Below are 16754 nucleotides of genomic sequence, written 5' to 3' on the forward strand. Positions count from 1 at the left end.
CTGAAATCAGGAGCCAGACACTTAGCCGACTGAGCCACCCAGTGCCCCTTGTGTAAAAAATTCTAATTTTTGCCTGAAAGCTTGAATTTCATCATTAGTAATCAACACTGTCAGTTTTCCTTGAAGGGACAGGATCTTTTCATTCCGTTTTGAGACAATGTCTGAAAAATTCCCACATCTGAATCGCCAAAGATCACCATTTAGTCATCACCTCAAGTAAAAATGGTGCTCCATGAAAAAACCAGTGGAATTCAGTTTGCAAGCCCAACAATTCATTGCAAACGCCCTTCTCCCCAGATGGCCTGCGGAACGCAGTGAAAGTGTTCCATGGGCGCTTCTCATGGCATTCTACAGGACCTTAAGAAGACAGGTACTCCAAGGCTGAAATTTAATAAAATGAATAATCTCTACGGCTTTCAAAGACATTCTTTTTTTTTTTTTTTTAATTTTTTTTTAACGTTTATTTATTTATTTTTGAGACAGAGAGAGACAGAGCATGAACGGGGGAGGGGCAGAGAGAGAGGGAGACACAGAATCGGAAGCAGGCTCCAGGCTCCGAGCCATCAGCCCAGAGCCCGACGCGGGGCTCGAACTCACGGACCGCGAGATCGTAACCTGAGCCAAAGTCGGACGCTTAACTGACTGAGCCACCCAGGCGCCCCTCAAAGACATTCTTAAAGAAACTGGTGTTTCCGTTATTTCGAGTGTGTGGGGGTGACGGGTTACAATGACCATTAGGAGAGTGTGGGGCTGTCACCTCTTGATCTAACACACCAACAGTTCTACTCAACTCTTGCTTTTTGTAACATCAATGCCAATGTCAACACTGTGGGGGGAGAAAAACACACACACACACAAAGCTGGGGCGCCTGGGTGGCTCAGTCGCTTAAGCCTCAGACTTTGCTCATCAGGTCATGATCTCGAGGTTCGTGAGTTTGAGCCCCGCGTCGGGCTCTGGGCTGACAGCTCAGAGCCTGGAGTCTGCTTCGAATGCTGTGTCTCCTTCTCTCTCTGCCGCTCCCCCACTCGTGTTCTGTCTCTCTCTGTCTCAAAAATAAATAAACACTAAAAAAATAAAAGAAAAAATTGTAAAAAAGTAAATAATGCCTTAGTATTATCATTAAACATTGGTTTGGCATTGTGGATCCTCTGTAATGGTCTCAGGGACCTTCAGGAATTCATAAGACCACCCTTTGAGAACTACTGATGGAGTATATAATCCCTCTTGTGTTAAACGAGAAAAAGAAACCAACAAGATACACACACAAGTGCTAACAGTGTCTACCTCTAGCAATTGAAAGTGATAAAGTGATGTTTACTTTTTACTTTATATACTTTTCTATTTTTTGAAGCCTTTACGATGAATATGTATTTCTTAAGTAATGAAAAACACTAAAGAAAAAGAATAAATGAAATTGAGATTATAAACAACCATTACCACACACTCCGAGAACGTAAAATGCCGGTAGAACTATTCTCATATTGAAAATATGAAGAGATTAGGTACATAAAGCAGGGGGCTTAAATTATTAAAAAAAAAAAAAACAAAACAAGACAAAACGGGAAAGCTCGCCCTGAGAAATACCTCATTTCCCACAGGGCTGGAGGAAGGAAGTTGCTGCTGTGTATGAATGCTCGAGGCACCCACCAAACCCAGGTAGCCGAAATGAATAACCCTGCTGATACCTTTAGATGCAGTTTGAAAATAAATCTAAAACACATTCTCTCCAGAAGACAACAGGGTTAGCCTCGAAGAGTGATTTGACACTTTGGAAAGCTCGCGGCTTCCTTCCCAGAGGAAGGAGAAAATCAGACACCCGACCCAGGGCTGACATACAAAGCAGCTGCCATGGTTTTCTTCAGGGCCTTACGCCTCCCAGCCCTGTGCCCTCCTCCTTCCAGACGGAGCCCCAGTCACCTTGACTGGAAGGATCCAGTGCCCTTCTGATCTCCCCTCCTCTGCCCCCCACTACCTAAGCCTCTTTCTTGGTGTCAGAACACCATGATATCAGTCATCCACGCCCTAGCATAAATGAATCTCCATTACCACCCTCGCACCCTCGGCGCATTTGCTGGTTAAGCTGATCTGCAAAGCTGCTCCTTTCTGCTGTGTGACATCAAAGAAGCTACTGCCCCTTTCTGGGGTCTGTAACCTGAGTGGGTTGGACTAGCGGCCTCCAAGGTGGCCAGTGCTCTGGAGCTCTGTGACTGAGCTCCTTTAACGCAGGGTGGTGTTAACTCAGGAGGCTTTGGGAACCGGCATCTTGTTTTCAGTTCCCGAATTAAAAGAAGATTCAGAGGAAGCTCCACACACACTCCCTGCAGCGTGCCCCCTCCCCCTTCTCTTCCTCATGACCTGTGTCTCCAGGGGGAAGATCAAACAAAGAGGTTGCAGAGGGTGGTGGAATGCTGTGTTTGGTTAAATCCCAGGCTGGTTATGATTACAAAGTTCCTGCGACTGGGGAGACGCAATGGGGAATGTGGTGGGAGGGATTCAGACCTTCGAGAACGCGCTCTGGCACACCCCCCACACCCGTGCACACTCTGCGTGCACTCGAGACCCTCAACACAACCGTGAGTTGCTAAAGCCTGTGTTCCAACGCCCACCGCATGTGTGCCCCCCACCCCCTTGTTTTTTCCACAAGGGCTATTGCAAGAGTGAAAAACTTCCACAAATTAAAGGGGCAGCTGAGGGACTTTCTGCTCTGGTTGCGTCTCAGTGTCTGTCTTCCTACACCTGTGAATTTGTCAAGGGCAAGCGTCATGGGTGGTTCCTCTCTTTACCCCCAACCCTTCTCATCGCACCGGGCACATACCTGATGCCTCACAAAATGTTCTTCCATGAATAAATGAATGAATGGAGAAATGAATGCTACCACTAAGGTTGAAAGACATGTTTTTAAAGGTAATGGATTATTCCCCAACAGGTGTCATTACGTCATTCAACATGTGATGTTGTCTCCATTTTCTTCACCATAATTTGCAAAGGACGGGCCCTGGGGGACTGTTCATGTTAGCTACGGAAGAGCAAAATAAAGAGCTTGTGCTGGCAGGTTTAGCTGTGCTGTCCTAAGATCACACTAGCCCTCTCTAGACCTCAAATTCAACTCAAAAAGAAGGTTAAAAATACCAGCCTTGGGGCCGGGTGGCTCAGTCGGTTAAGCGCCCAACTCTTGATTTCAGCTCAGGTCATGATGTCACGGCCATGAGATCGAGCCCCGCGTTGGGGTCCTTGCTGGGTGTGGAGACTGCTTAGGATTCTCATTCTCTCTCTCTCTCTCTCTCTGCAACCCCCCCCCCACCTGCATGCACTTTCTCTCTCAAAATAAATAAATAAACATTAAAAAAGATTACCAGCCTTGAGTCTATAGGGAAGCTATGAAACTCCCAAAGAATAAATACCATTTATAAACTGAGAAACTCATTGAAGCCATAATGACTTTCAATTATTATTATTAGATAAGCCACCTAAGGCTCACAGAGGGCAAGTGATTTGTTCAGGGTCATCCAGTGAGTTAGTGACAGGCATCAACACCCAGTTGGTGCCTGACTTCCCCACCCCCTCGAGGACACATAAAAGGAGGAAGTGCTTTCTCATAATCATCCACCAGCCCCTTAGAGCAGTTGGGACCATCAACTCAACAGGGCCTTCCGGAAACATTTGCAGGAAGATACCTGGCTAGGGTGAGGCCAGGGTCACAGGCTCAGGCTGTGCCCATCAGATAGCTTTGCTGCCTTCTGGGTACACTGCACCTGCAGACAGCCTGCATTGGTGGTGATGGGCTGGGCATGACCGTCCAGACACTCCTCCAGCAGGCACTGTGTCCTGCCCAGATTCCCATGACCCACCCTGGAGGTCACCGACAGCTGTGGTAGACCTTTTTCTGCGCTCCCAGCCTGCCTCTCTCTACCTGAGGGCTTTCCCTAATAGCAGGAGCATGGGGCAGGCTGAGAGTGTAGAAAATCAATAGCCCCGGGTTTAAACCTCACTCACTAAGGAACAATTATTGATGGATAACAGATTCTTGGTCCCTCAGAAGGTCCCCAGTGGGACTGAGCCCCTGTTGCCCAGAAGGATAACCTGCTCAGCAAGATATCCCTTAATAAAGAGGTGACTTACCTGCCTTCCCTGTCTCGCGTACCCTCTCTCTCACCTTGAATTCCGTGGCTCATCTCCTAAACGAATAATTACCACCAAATCCTGCTTTAGGGAGATCCAGGTGAAAACAACTTCCCTTCACGCTCTCCAAGTGGAGAGATAGCCAGGAGGACAGAATATCTTATTCACACACCCATTCGACAAATCCATTCACTGGGCAACTTCCTCTGTGCATCTTCTCCGCAAAGGCAGACCATGTGAGATGATGAGGATGCCGAGGCGAAGCTGGTGAGGGGCTTAGCTGCCCGCTTGGCCCTTGGTTTGGCCTCAATCCCCAGTCAGAGCAGCTCTTTGAGAGGCAAGGCAAGGTCAAGGCCTTGCCCGAGAGGCAGGAGAACCATCCCCAGGGTTTGGCTGGTCTGTTCATGCCTTCACCCATGCATTCATCACAAATTTTTGAGAGCCAACCATGTGCAAGGCCTTGTGCTGGGTACAGATATGCAGCAGTGTGAAGCGGGATCCCATCAGCTCAGGGCCTGCCGACCATGGGGTCTTGCACAAGCTCCTTTCCCTATCGGGGCTGAACTTGACGGTCGCTAAGGGCCTCTCCGGGCTGGAACATCCGCACCTGTAAGGCAGAGCCCCTGCCCTCCAGTAGCAGAAACTCTAGTGGTCCCTCCAGGGCCTGAATATTCTTCAGTGGGACTCTCTGCACAGCATAGAGTGGTCGATGTCACAGTGCACAATGGGATTTCTTCCCTTAAAAGAAACATATAATGAAAAGGAAGTTTAATAAAAATATTCAACTTGGCAATAAAGTAACCCACTCCAGAATCTTCATGTAGAAGCTTCCATGATCCCGGATCCCATGTTTAGGGTCAGAGTACTCAGGGCCTAGCTGCAAGGGACGTCTGCCCCAGTGGCCTGAGCACAGTGTTATTAACCCCTGCAGCACAGGACATCCTGAGAAAGCGGAGAGCAAGAGACCACACTCCCCCTGCCAAAGGGACCTGGGCAAGGAGCTGTCACTACTGTGGACTCCAACCCAGGAGTCAAGTAAGGGTGTCCTACAGTCCTGGCCCCACGCTGGGTTCCCAGGCCAAAGGTGACAGGGGAGAGAGAGGCAGGGGCACCTGCAGGGTAGACACTGTGGATCAGGATGGAATCATGAGAGTGAGGGGCCAGGCGGTAGGTTTGGCCAAGGCCAGGCTGCCAGGCCCACCCACAGCCCCTTGCCATCAGCTTCTCTGTAATTGGCAATGTTCGGCAGAATGCTTGGTCAGATGTCGTGGGAGGTAGCTGTTACCATTCCTCTTCATAAAGACACTAGGAACAGAGTCGGTTTTGAGCCCAATTGTGGCTTGATGGTGGTGTGATGGGCTTCCCTCCCTCTGTACTCCCCGTCCCGTTCCTCTTAGCTATACAATGAGTAGTACAATAGAATCTCAAATCCATCCCTACTTGTCCTCAAAGCCCATGACCTTAACCACTACCATACAGGGGCGCCTGGGTGGCGCAGTCGGTTAAGCGTCCGACTTCAGCCAGGCCACGATCTCGCGGTCCGTGAGTTCGAGCCCCGCGTCAGGCTGTGGGCTGATGGCTCGGAGCCTGGAGCCTGTTTCTGATTCTGTGTCTCCCTCTCTCTCTGCCCCTCCCCCATTCATGCTCTGTCTCTCTGTCCCAAAAATAAATAAAAAACGTTGGAAAAAAAAAAAAAACACTACCATACAGAGTCATTGGGAGAAATTATCTTCAGGGAGCCTTCTCTCTGTGCCTTTCTCCCACTGCCCCAGCCCCAGCTGGCCAAGATCCTCTTGGTAGGCAGAGGCCTCCCGTCAGGAAGAAGGCAGCAGAAAATGAACCCATTCATACTGAAGTTTTGTGGATTTAACGTGTTCCCCATTCAGGCCATGAGCTCACTCTAGAAAGGGGAGATTGAACAGGAATGATATTTAAGAAAAATGGCCTAATTAGCTGTGTGACCTTGGGTTACTTACTCAGCCTCAGTAAGCCCCAGTATCTTCATCTATACCACGGGAATAATACTATCTTTGCCTTGTGGCTGTAATGATTAAATGTGGAAAATGCCCAGAATATAATAGGCATCTACATATTTAAAATTAGAATTATAAGCTTCCTGAATTTACTCATGAAAGGAGGGGCTATCTTTCTTTAATGAATGACTTAAAAAAAAATTTTTTTTAATGTTTATTTTGAGAGACAAACAGAGTGCGAGCTGGGGAGGGGCAGAGAGAGAGGGATACACAGAATCCGAAGCAGACTCTAGGCTCTGAGATAGTCGGCACAGAGCCCGACGCAGGGTTTGAACTCCGGAACTGTGAGATCATGACCTGAGCTGAAGTCGGACACTTAACCAACCGAGTCGCCCAGACACCCCACTTTAGTGAGTGATTTTTAACAGGGTTGTCCGTTTTTAACAAGGTAGCCGTACTTAGGGGCTGTGAAGAGGTGTCAGCGATAACAGGACTCAGAGAGGCCCCCCACTTGTAGCCCAAGCCTGAAAGGAATCTGAGGGTCGACAGAGATGGGGACCTGGACCAGAACAGCCTGTGTGGTTTAATCAAGGCTCCCAATACCATTAGCCTGTGTTTCTCTAAATTTCTACCAAGGAACTCTCTATAGTTGCAGAGAGGAATGTGTACTGCCAGGAGGTTTAGATAGGCATATGGAATTGGCTTTCTGCCAGTAGGAAATTTCTTAGAACACATTTGTGTTCTCATAAAAATTCCTGCAGATTCTTGTATTCTATGCCAAAATATATATATATTTAATTTAATTTTTTTTTTTTTTTTAAAAACCATGTCTCCCCACTCCCATAAAATCTTCAAACTGGTACTTCCAGAAGATACAGCGTGATCAGCCTGCGGCTTCACGCTCTGCCTGTATCTGCCACAGGCCCTCCTTCCGTGGCTGTGCACACCCAGCTTGACAGCATGGCTCAGAAACTGGTGGTGACTCTGGCTGACCCCACCGTCTCTCTTGGCGCCTCAGGCCCAATCTGGCCTGCTCAGCTGCTGCCCACACCACATCCACAGCATAAATAAAACACGGGCAGAGTTACCACGATCACACATACACAGAAACCAAGAGGCCCGAACCACTGTTTGGGGAGGAAATGGGGCTTGAGAGACCTGGGAGGCACGGGGGCCATATTAGCCAGGGGTCTTAGGTGGTAAGCAACAGAAATGGACTCTGGGTAATTTACTCAGCAACAGTGATTTACTTCACCAGAAGATGTGAGACAACAGAGATCCGAAGGAAAAGTTGCAGCCCCAGGCTCCCAGAGGAATCGACAGGAAGGCGGTTCTAGGAACCTGGGAAGCAGACCCCAGAGGGAAGTCACTAGGACTAGGATGAATTAGCCCCAAACACTTTCTGTATCTGTATCATTTGCTCAAGATCCAACTTCCTAGGAGGAGGATCTGGTGGCATAACGGAGTGACATGACTCATCTTCCAGCCAGGGGATGGTCAGTCCCACCCAAACTATATGAAATGCAAGAGGGGTCAATTGCTAAAGCAAAATTATGCTATCATCAGAAAAGTGGGCACTGAATGCTGGGCAGCAGCAATTCAAATTTTTTTTTTTAATGTTTACTTTTGATCAGATGAGAGAGAGAGAGAGAGAGAGAGAGCAGACGAGGAGCAGAGAGGGAAACAGAATCTGAAGCAGGCTCCAGCTCTGAGCTGTCAGCACAAAGCCCGACACAGGGCTTGAACCCATGAACCGTGAGACCATAACCTGAGCCAAAGTTGGACACTTAACCAACTGAACCATCCAGGTGCCCCTGAGTGGGAACAATTCATAGGTATTCACTGCAGATCCTCGTCCAACTTGACTCCAAAGCCAGCCTGGCTGTCCCATGCCCCCCCCTCCCCCCACCAGGACTCATAGGTCATCTCTAGGGAGAGTGGGCCATCACCAGGTCACCACTGTCACCTGCTGAAGCTGACTCTTCCTTCCTCAGGACACAGAGCCTATCACCTTGGACAAGAAGTTCCAGCATAAGGCACAAAGGCCATGGGGGATAGAAAGCCCATCTGGAAAGATCTTTGTCCTCAGCAGGATGACCCACAATCAGAAGCAGAAACATTCAAAGGAACAGGTTGCAGTGTGAGAGGGGAGGGGGACATGGCCACAAAAGGAGAACCCAGGAAGAGAGGCCTCTGTTCCTGTAGGCAGACTCACCACCCTCACGGTTTGGCCAAAAGCAGGTGTTGCCCTAGAAGTCTTTACTAGAGAATTCTTTTTTTTTTTTTTTAGAAAAGTATTTTGTTTTATTTATTTATTTTTTTTTAATGTTTGTTTTTGAGAGAGTGCGAGTGAGGAAGGGGCAGAGGATCCGAAGCAGGCTCTGTGCTGACAGCAGAGAGCCCCATGTGGGGCTCACAAACCCAAGAGATCATGACCTGAGTGGAACACACTCAACCGACTGAGCCACCCAGTTGCCCCTAGAGAAGTCTTGAGCCAGGCCTGGTTTGTCAGGCAGAATCTTCTTCCTGCAATGTCAAGAAAGAAAAGAAAAGAAAAGAAAAAAGAAAAGAGAAGAAAAGAAGGAAAAGAGGAAGGAAGGGAAGAAAGAAAGAAGAAGGGAAGAAAAAAGGAACAGCAACACCTAGCATACAATATTCAAATCACACGTGTTATAAAACATTCAAGGGGCGCCTGGATGGCTCAGTCGGTTGAGCGTCCGACTTCAGCTCAGGTCACGATCTCACGGTTCGTGAGTTCGAGCCCCGCGACGGGCTCTGGGCTGACGGCTCAGAGCCTGGGGCCTGCTTCCGATTCTGTGTGTCCCTCTCTCTCTGACCCTCCCCCGCTCATGCTCTGTCTCTCTCTGTCTCAAAAATAAATAAACATTAAAAAAAAAATTTTTTTTAAACATTCAAGTAGTGCACAACTACACAGTGTAAAAAATTAAAGTCTGTAGAATGACTCTTTTTTACTGCCCCCCCCCCCAGACTCTGCAACTTGTGCCCACTGCATGGGATCTCCAAGTACCTGCTTCCCCCTTCTCGCGGACAGCAAGAGGGGTCCCTGGAGTGGACGGAACAGAGGAGACAGGGCAGGGAAATTCCCACTGCTGTTCCAGACCTGAAGCCAGGGCTGAGCCGAGAGCTGGGGGTGTCTCAGACGCAGTCCTGCACACAGTAGCTGTCCCCTGGGCACACCCGGCAAAAAAGGAAGTGGTGGAAAGAGACGGTGGGGGCGGGGCGTAGGAAGCAGGAAGGAAAAGCGAGGAAATTAAAGTTCCCCCTTCCTTCCCCATTCCACTTGTCTTACTCCCCCCAGAGGTAACAACTGTTACCAGCCCTTCCTTACTCAGTTACTTATATAAGGCAGGTAATCAGGTGAGAAATTAACTGAGTGTTATTTTCCCGTAGGCTCTTTATGAAATGATGAGAGAGTATTTTGCTTCTCCTCCTCTCAAGAAGGCCAGTCTGCTCAGTGCCCTGGAGAGACCAGGGCTCCCCCGTTGTCCTCTTCCATAGAAAGGAAGCCCTCCAGGGCAGGGGTTTTGCCCTGTTTCTCCAGCACTTAGAGCAGAGCTTGGGGAATGGTAATCACACGGTACATATTTTTGAATGAATGATGTCTTCTCTCTTATTTAACAACACCCCCTCCTTCAGATCAGATCAAGTTTGAGTAGGTTACCTTTCTTTCCAATCAACAACCTCCAGCTGGAGCCCTTGGTCTTGCTCGTGCACTCTGAGATAAGGGAGCATGTTATAGACCTGGAAAAAAACAAGGCTAACCTTAGGTTTGGAGTCAGTGGACCCACCTTTGTGTTCCCGCCCAGCCACTAGCGGTGGGGGACCCAGAGAAGTGTAGCAGACGCCTTGATGTGGCACACAGAGCCCCCTTCAGGGCTGAAGAGGTGTTCCCCCTCCCAGCCCCCAGCAGCTGGAAGTGTTAAAGCCTGATGGCTCTCAGCTGAGTCCCCTGAAGGCCAAAAAGGACCACTTCTCAGAAGGTGACCTCCATTTCCTGGGGCAGCCCAAAGCCTGCTCCGTGCTGGAGTATAAAAGCTCGGTCCCCTCTCATCAGCAAGGACAACTCTGCAGAGCCACCCCAGCTCCAGAGCAACCTGCGGGATTATCTGACACCTTTGTAGTCCAACCTCCTTCTGTGTCCAGTCCTGCCTTCTTCGCTGCCCTGGGGTGCTGCTTCTGAGACCACTTCCCAGGGAACTTCCTGCATGCCAACTTGTCTCAGAGCCTGCTTCCCTGGGAACCCAAAACGCAGCAAGAGGCCACCTGATCTCTCTGTTCCCAGGCTCCTTAGCTATACAACGCATTAAAGAATGTGGGCTTTGAAGTCAGAGTTAGATTTTAATCCTAGATCCACCACTTGCCAGCTGTGTGTTGGGGGGGGGAAATTTATTTAACCTGAGACTTATCCGCCTTATCTGTAAAATGGGAGACAGCAGACATCTTGGGTGCCCGGTGTCTCATCCCTTCAACTTGCCTGTGATACCAGCCGCAGCTGTGGGGGACAGTTTCATGCAAGCTCAGACCCACTTGTGCTGGCAAGGTGCCCACCAGTTGTCCTTTACATTCCTTGCTTTGGACAGGCTGTCCCTAGGCCACTGAACCTCTATATGCTTCACTGACATTTCTTTCTTTTTTTAATGTTTATTTATTTTTGAGAGCGAGAGACAGTGCAAATGGGGGAGGGACAGAGAGAGAGAGGGAGACAGGATCCGAAGTGGGCTCCAGGCTCTAAGCTGCCAGCAGAGAGCCCGACGTAGGGCTTAAACTCACAAACTGCAAGATCATGACCGGAGCTGAAGTCGGACGCTTAACCGACTGAGCCACCCAGGCGCCCCTTCACTGACGTTTCTTGGCCCCACATCTGGGTAGGATTTGTTTCCCACCCTCGAAAGTGAATGCATCATACGTATTGCTTCTTGGCCATTCGGTCTCATTAACATGGCGTCATTGACATGGCACACTAATGTGATATTCTGCAGAATTGTCCAGATGGTCTAAGTCCCTTCAGACTACATTATGATAGAAGGCAGAGAATTAACATAGCCCTGATGCAGGACGCAAGCGGATCCTGTTCTCTGCTCCATGTGAAGGTGAACTGCTTTTGATTCTTCTCTCTTCTAGAAAGAAGGCAATAAACAGATCACAATCATGCACCGTGTTCTGGAGGTTGTGTTGATCAGCTCCAGCACAGATACCATAGTTAGCACAACAGCAACAACTGGGGCTGGTACTTGGCTAAGTTTGTGGTAGTTTACCCTCCTCAGCCATTTTATACAGTTTTCGCAGGGGCTAGGCTGGTAAATCAAAAGGGAGTATGACAGAGACCACTATCTCTGCTTCCTTTCTTCTTTGAGCGTGGCACCGAGTCCTCCCATCTCCCTTGGGACATAGTCATGTATTTGATTTAGTATCCGGGCTGGGGGGGGGGGTGCAGTTTTAGAGACTTCCAACTGGACTTCCTTACTATATACTAGCTCTTATTCCATAGGTCAAAAAACCAGTATCGGGGTTCTACTAACTACCAAGTATGTCCATTCCAGTTATACACTCGGGCACAGGGAAATAAGCACAGGGCACCCAGGGACCCCACTGAATTCACCGAGACCTAGACCTAAGCCAGGGCTCCGTTACTACCTGGCTCCCATTCTGCTCGCTCTAATGGAGCAGGAGGTGGTGCATAATGGCACTTGGGTCACCAAATATCAGTGCAGTGATAGTGCAGACCCTGTGGCCAACAATTCTTCAAATTCCTTGCCAGTTCCCCTTTCTCATGCTCAGTTACACAAGTAATAGCCATGGGTTCTTTCTGAAAAGGAGTGGGCAGGGGGAAATACTACCAAATACATTCGCCATAATGTTGCAGACCTTCAGTCCATGGCTCAGGTCCAGAAACAGGGTAGAGAATCGTGACCTTTTACTGGGGGCAGCTGCCTTGGCTCCCTGATCATTCATCCTTGATTTCTTTTGATTGTCTAAAGTAGACAATACACTGTGGGCCACCCATCTATCTTGCCTCTGGGAACACTGTATTCTATTATGGTCTCCATAGCCTCTGTGGGTCAGGCCCTTCTGACTGCTACCCTGATTTTGCTGCTCATTGCAATAATCATGCCCACCTGGCTTCTAAAGTTTCGGCACCACCACCCGACCTCTATTATTTTGGGATCCCATAATCCCTGTGGGTATCAGGGAGCCCAGTTCTGCAACAGCATCTCCTACTGTCCCAGAAAGGTGGTGCTCCCCTCACCAGCCCATTCCTTATTGCTTCGATAAGTAGACTATTCTCCAGAACAACTGGCTGGTGGACTTTCTGAACTTGTGTGCTACAGACACTCAAGCTTGCCCACTTCTCTGAGCCCTTTGACTTCTCCCTCCACTGTCTGCCATGCCCATTCTTTTTTTTTTTTTTATGTTCACTTATTTATTTTGAGAGAGAGAGCATATGTGAGTTGGGGAGGGGCAGAGAAAGAGGGAGAGAGAGAATCCCAACCAGGCTCCTTGCTGTCAGGACAGAGGCCAACGCAGAGCTGGATCCCATGGACCGTGAGATCATGACGTGAGCCGAAACCAAGAGTCAGACGCTCAACCAACTGAGTCACCCAGGCACCCCTGCCATGGCTATTCTAACATTTCTACTTCACATGAAACCCTGCTTTTCCTAAGCTTCTAAAATCCATCTAGAAAGTATATTAGCACTGTCTCCTGGGTTTCTTGCCAGGAGTTAACTCCTGCATCATAGGAGGGTACTTTCATATCAACACCTGCTCTTATCCAGCTTTATTTTCCTCTTCTATTTTTTTACTTAAAATTTTTGTAAAATTCATTTTTGAGAAAGAGAGAGACAGAATGTGAGTAGATGAGGGGCAGACAGAGAGGAAGACACAGAATCTGAAGCAGGCTCCAGGCTCTGAGCCATCAGCACAGAGACTGATGCGGGGCTCAAACTCACGGATGCGAGATCATGACCTGAGCTGAAGTTGGAGGCTTAACCTATTGAGCTGCCCAGGCATCCCTATTTTCTTCTTCTCTGGATCTGGTCCTTCAGGATTCAGTTCTGTGTATACATACCGCCCAGAAGTTATCAGCCAGGTCTGGTGGCTCCTTCAGTGAAGTGCCCCTCTCCTCCCTTAGCAGGCCCAACACAGTTGGGATCTGACTCTTGGTGTCCATTGGATAGTCAGAAAGGAGGTGAAGGCAGGTTCTGAGGGAGGTGAGCATTATCCTGTAGGGTACTGCCTCATTTTAAACTGCATTTAAATCTCCCATAAAGAGGGACCACTCGTTGTCAACAGGAAGTGGGCCCCTTCTGCGGGCCCAGTGGATTCAGAAAATCTGAGTTCAAGATTCTCAACTGCATCTACTCCTATATCCCAACCCGAGTATTAGGATCCCACCTCTTTCCTAACAGGCTCTGATCTTGGCATACGAGGCCTATCAGAACTGAGAAGTCCATCTTCCCTGGAACTCTGCTACTTTTAGCACAAAGTCCTAAGCCTGGTCCTCCTTCTGCAGGAGGGATTTCCTTCCATGCTACCCCAGGGGCTGCCCTCTGGCTTTTGCTTTTGGCCTTGGTGATTTTTCACTTTGACGCTGTCATTATCCCTCTTTAGCAAACCAGCGGGCTCTGCCACACTCATTCATTTCCGTGGTCCTTATACTCACTACTTCCCTCAATGTCCAGAGACGTTGCACCAGCCACCATGACTCCTTCCACCCACATCTCATCCCAGGTCACGGGCAGGGAGGCCTGATAATCACGAAGTTACAGCGTGCAGGGGACCAGCCTTCCTTTCTATACCGGCGATGCGGTCTTCACTCGTAGCCAGATGGCAAATGACCCCTCTCCCAATTCCCACATCCGCTTCCTCGGACCACTTCTGGCACCAGCTGTCTTGGGTTAGGTTCCCTGAAAGCAGGCTCTGAGGTGGAGAACTGTCTGAAGAAGGTTAAGCAGGCAATGCTCTTGGGAGACACACCGTAAGCGAGAGGACCGGCCTGGGAAGAAGAAAGCTGACCCCCAGTGGGGGTGCAGCTGGGTCCTCAGCTGATCCTACAGGGGGCTCTGAGCTGGGATGGCCCTTCAGCGGGTCCCAAAGTGAGGTGAGGAGGCCCAGCCTTTACACGCCCGCGTCAGCCAGTCACGGGCTGCCCTCTGAGGCCGGGCCTCACCTTGGTGCAGGCAGCAGCTTGTGGCCGAGGACAATTCCCAGTGAGGGAAGGAGCTGTGGCCAGTATTTCCAGCAGCTGGGAATGGGCGTGGGGCCCTGATGGGGGCCCTGGGAGGAACACAGCTATAATCACCACAGTACCCATTTCACAGAGTTCTTGTGAGAACGAAATCAGATAAAACGTGCTAAGAGTTTAGCAATATTCCAGGCACTTAAGAAAAAGCACCTATTATTGTAGTTACTTATTAATAATTTAAATTATGATGCGTATAATACTGTTAGGCTGAACCATATACATTGTCAACATCTAACCTCCATTTGACCTGTAAATATGGAATTTCATATGGTTCATCCTCAGAATGAATAAGACCAGCTAATCTCATGCTTGTTCTACATACCTTACAGGATTATTTGAGGATCAACCGGAGATGGCACATGTAAAAATGCTTTGTAAAGTGAAAAGTTCCATTAAAATGTTGACGCACTGGATTATTCGTATTATCTGTTTTTCTACGACAACATCTAATAGAATGGCTGCGTTCAAGCTTCCCCAGCCAAGGATAATAAACTGTCTTACTCCATGAAATACTCAAATTACAATTCCTTTGAACCCTGCTGGCCCACATGGGAGCTCAGCCCCTGCAGAGTGTCCTGAGCTATTTTGGAGAGCTCCTCAGTGGTGGGCGACACCAGCCCCGGAGCTTGCCCTCCAGCCTCCTCAGCGGATCCCACACCCTCTATGACTCCCACCCTGGGGGACATGGCCGCCCTCTATGGGTAGCCACCAGCCCTGAGCCCACACTCTGGCCTCGTCTTAGCCACTCAACTCCAAGCATGGTTAGGCCCCTTTTCTCCATGTATCATACTTAACCAGAAACCAGGCCCGGCTTCTAGCAGGAGCTGACAAGACTTGGGGACCACAGAAGACGGGTAAAACAGAGCAATGCTCACAACCTTGATTCGTGTGGTTTTTCTCAGAGCTCACAGATCCCATGCTCGTGTCCAGGTAATCTCATAGGGTCACCTACCTATCCAGGCCCAGCTTGCTCCACATGGCAGGGTCCAGCTCAGCTCCACTTCTAGAGCTGCATGGAGCATGTCTTCACTCGTAGGGCAGACTAGAATCAGGAGAGAGAGAGAGAGAGAGAGGGAGAGAACTTCTCTGTCACCCCAAAGGCCCACATCCTGAGTCCTCAGTTTCTGCCCCAGGATAATCTTTCTTCCAGGATGACTGGCAATGGGAACTTTCCTTTGGTGGAACTTACCAAGGCCATGGTCCTGCTGTGTGTGGACGGCAGGACAACTACAGAAATACAGAATGGCCCAAGATCAGTCCAGTTCGGGATATTGCGTATACACGATGTGTGTCCAGCCCAGTCTGGTCTAGGCCCTTTTCACGGTTTCTCTTCTGGGAGACAATCACGTCTGAATGTGCTTTCTGCAGTCCTCTAGATGGAGTCCCCCAAATCTTCCAAAACCTCCGTTCAAATCACTCACGGTTCCCTAAAGAACAAGCAACAGTTTATTACCCAGTGCGCTCTTGACTAAGACAGAACTGAGAAGCCTTTCTCTACCCTCCACACACGCAAAGGAGCACAGTGTTAGCTGAGTGCCAGCCACACGCACCATGTACACAAGACCCCTGCTGCCGTGAGCTTCCCGACCAGTGGGAGTGAAAGACTACCTCGTCAACCCATCGGCAGAGTCCCGGTTAAAGGGACAAGGGCCCATCCATACGATGGGAGGTTGGGACAGACAGAGCATGCTTTTTATTAGAGACCGCTGGAGAATTGTGGCGGGCAGCTTTTGTAATAGATCCCAGTGATCCCCGCCTCCTGGCATTTACACCCTTGTGCAATCCCTCCTCGTGTGTATGAATGCGTGTGCGTGTGCGTGGTGGCTGGGCTGAGAGTGAGGGGCAGCGAGACTTAATGCCTTCTCCTAACAACTAAATTATGCAAGATTTGGCTCTGAAAGCCTGGGACTTCTCACTTGCACGCTGCCATGCTGGAGGGCCCACGTGGCCAGGACCTCGGAGGAAGGAAGCCACTGGGTCCAATAGCTCCCAGGGAACTGAATCTTGCCAACAATCTCACAAGTGAGCTTGGTGTCTGATGCCAGTGGAGCCTTGAGATGACTGTGAACCACACCGACCCCTTGATGACAACCTGTGAGGGGCCCTGAGCAGATGATCCAGGTTAACAGCACCCGGGTTCCTGACCCACAGAAACAGAGATAGGAGTGTGGCTGTGGGAAGCCACTAAGTTTGGGGGTAATTTGTTATATAATTAAGTCAGAGACAATTTTCAAGATACATATTTTTTTTGAGAGACAGAGAGAGCAAACAGGGCAGTGGCAGAGAGAGAAGGAGACATAGAATCTGAAGCAGGCTCAGGCTCCGAGCTGTCAGCACAGAGCCTGACGTGGGGCTGGAACTCACAAGTGGCAAGATCATGACCTGAGCCCAAGCTG

At 49.3% G+C, this 16754-nt stretch overlaps 1 long non-coding RNA gene across 1 annotated transcript; it reads right to left on the minus strand.

Annotated features, from left to right (window-relative positions):
* Nucleotides 1–3978: 3978 nt before the first annotated feature.
* Nucleotides 3979–15775, minus strand: LOC102949710. The gene is made up of 4 exons (XR_006218546.1): nt 15548–15775; nt 15311–15400; nt 9776–9855; nt 3979–4858 (listed from the first exon to the last, which is right to left on the minus strand). It is a non-coding gene; the product is annotated as an uncharacterized LOC102949710 (long non-coding RNA).
* Between the last annotated feature and the right edge of the window lie 979 nt (nt 15776–16754).

This window comes from Panthera tigris, chromosome B3 (genome assembly GCF_018350195.1).
Source record: "Panthera tigris isolate Pti1 chromosome B3, P.tigris_Pti1_mat1.1, whole genome shotgun sequence".
Classification (NCBI taxonomy): Eukaryota; Metazoa; Chordata; class Mammalia; order Carnivora; family Felidae; genus Panthera; species Panthera tigris.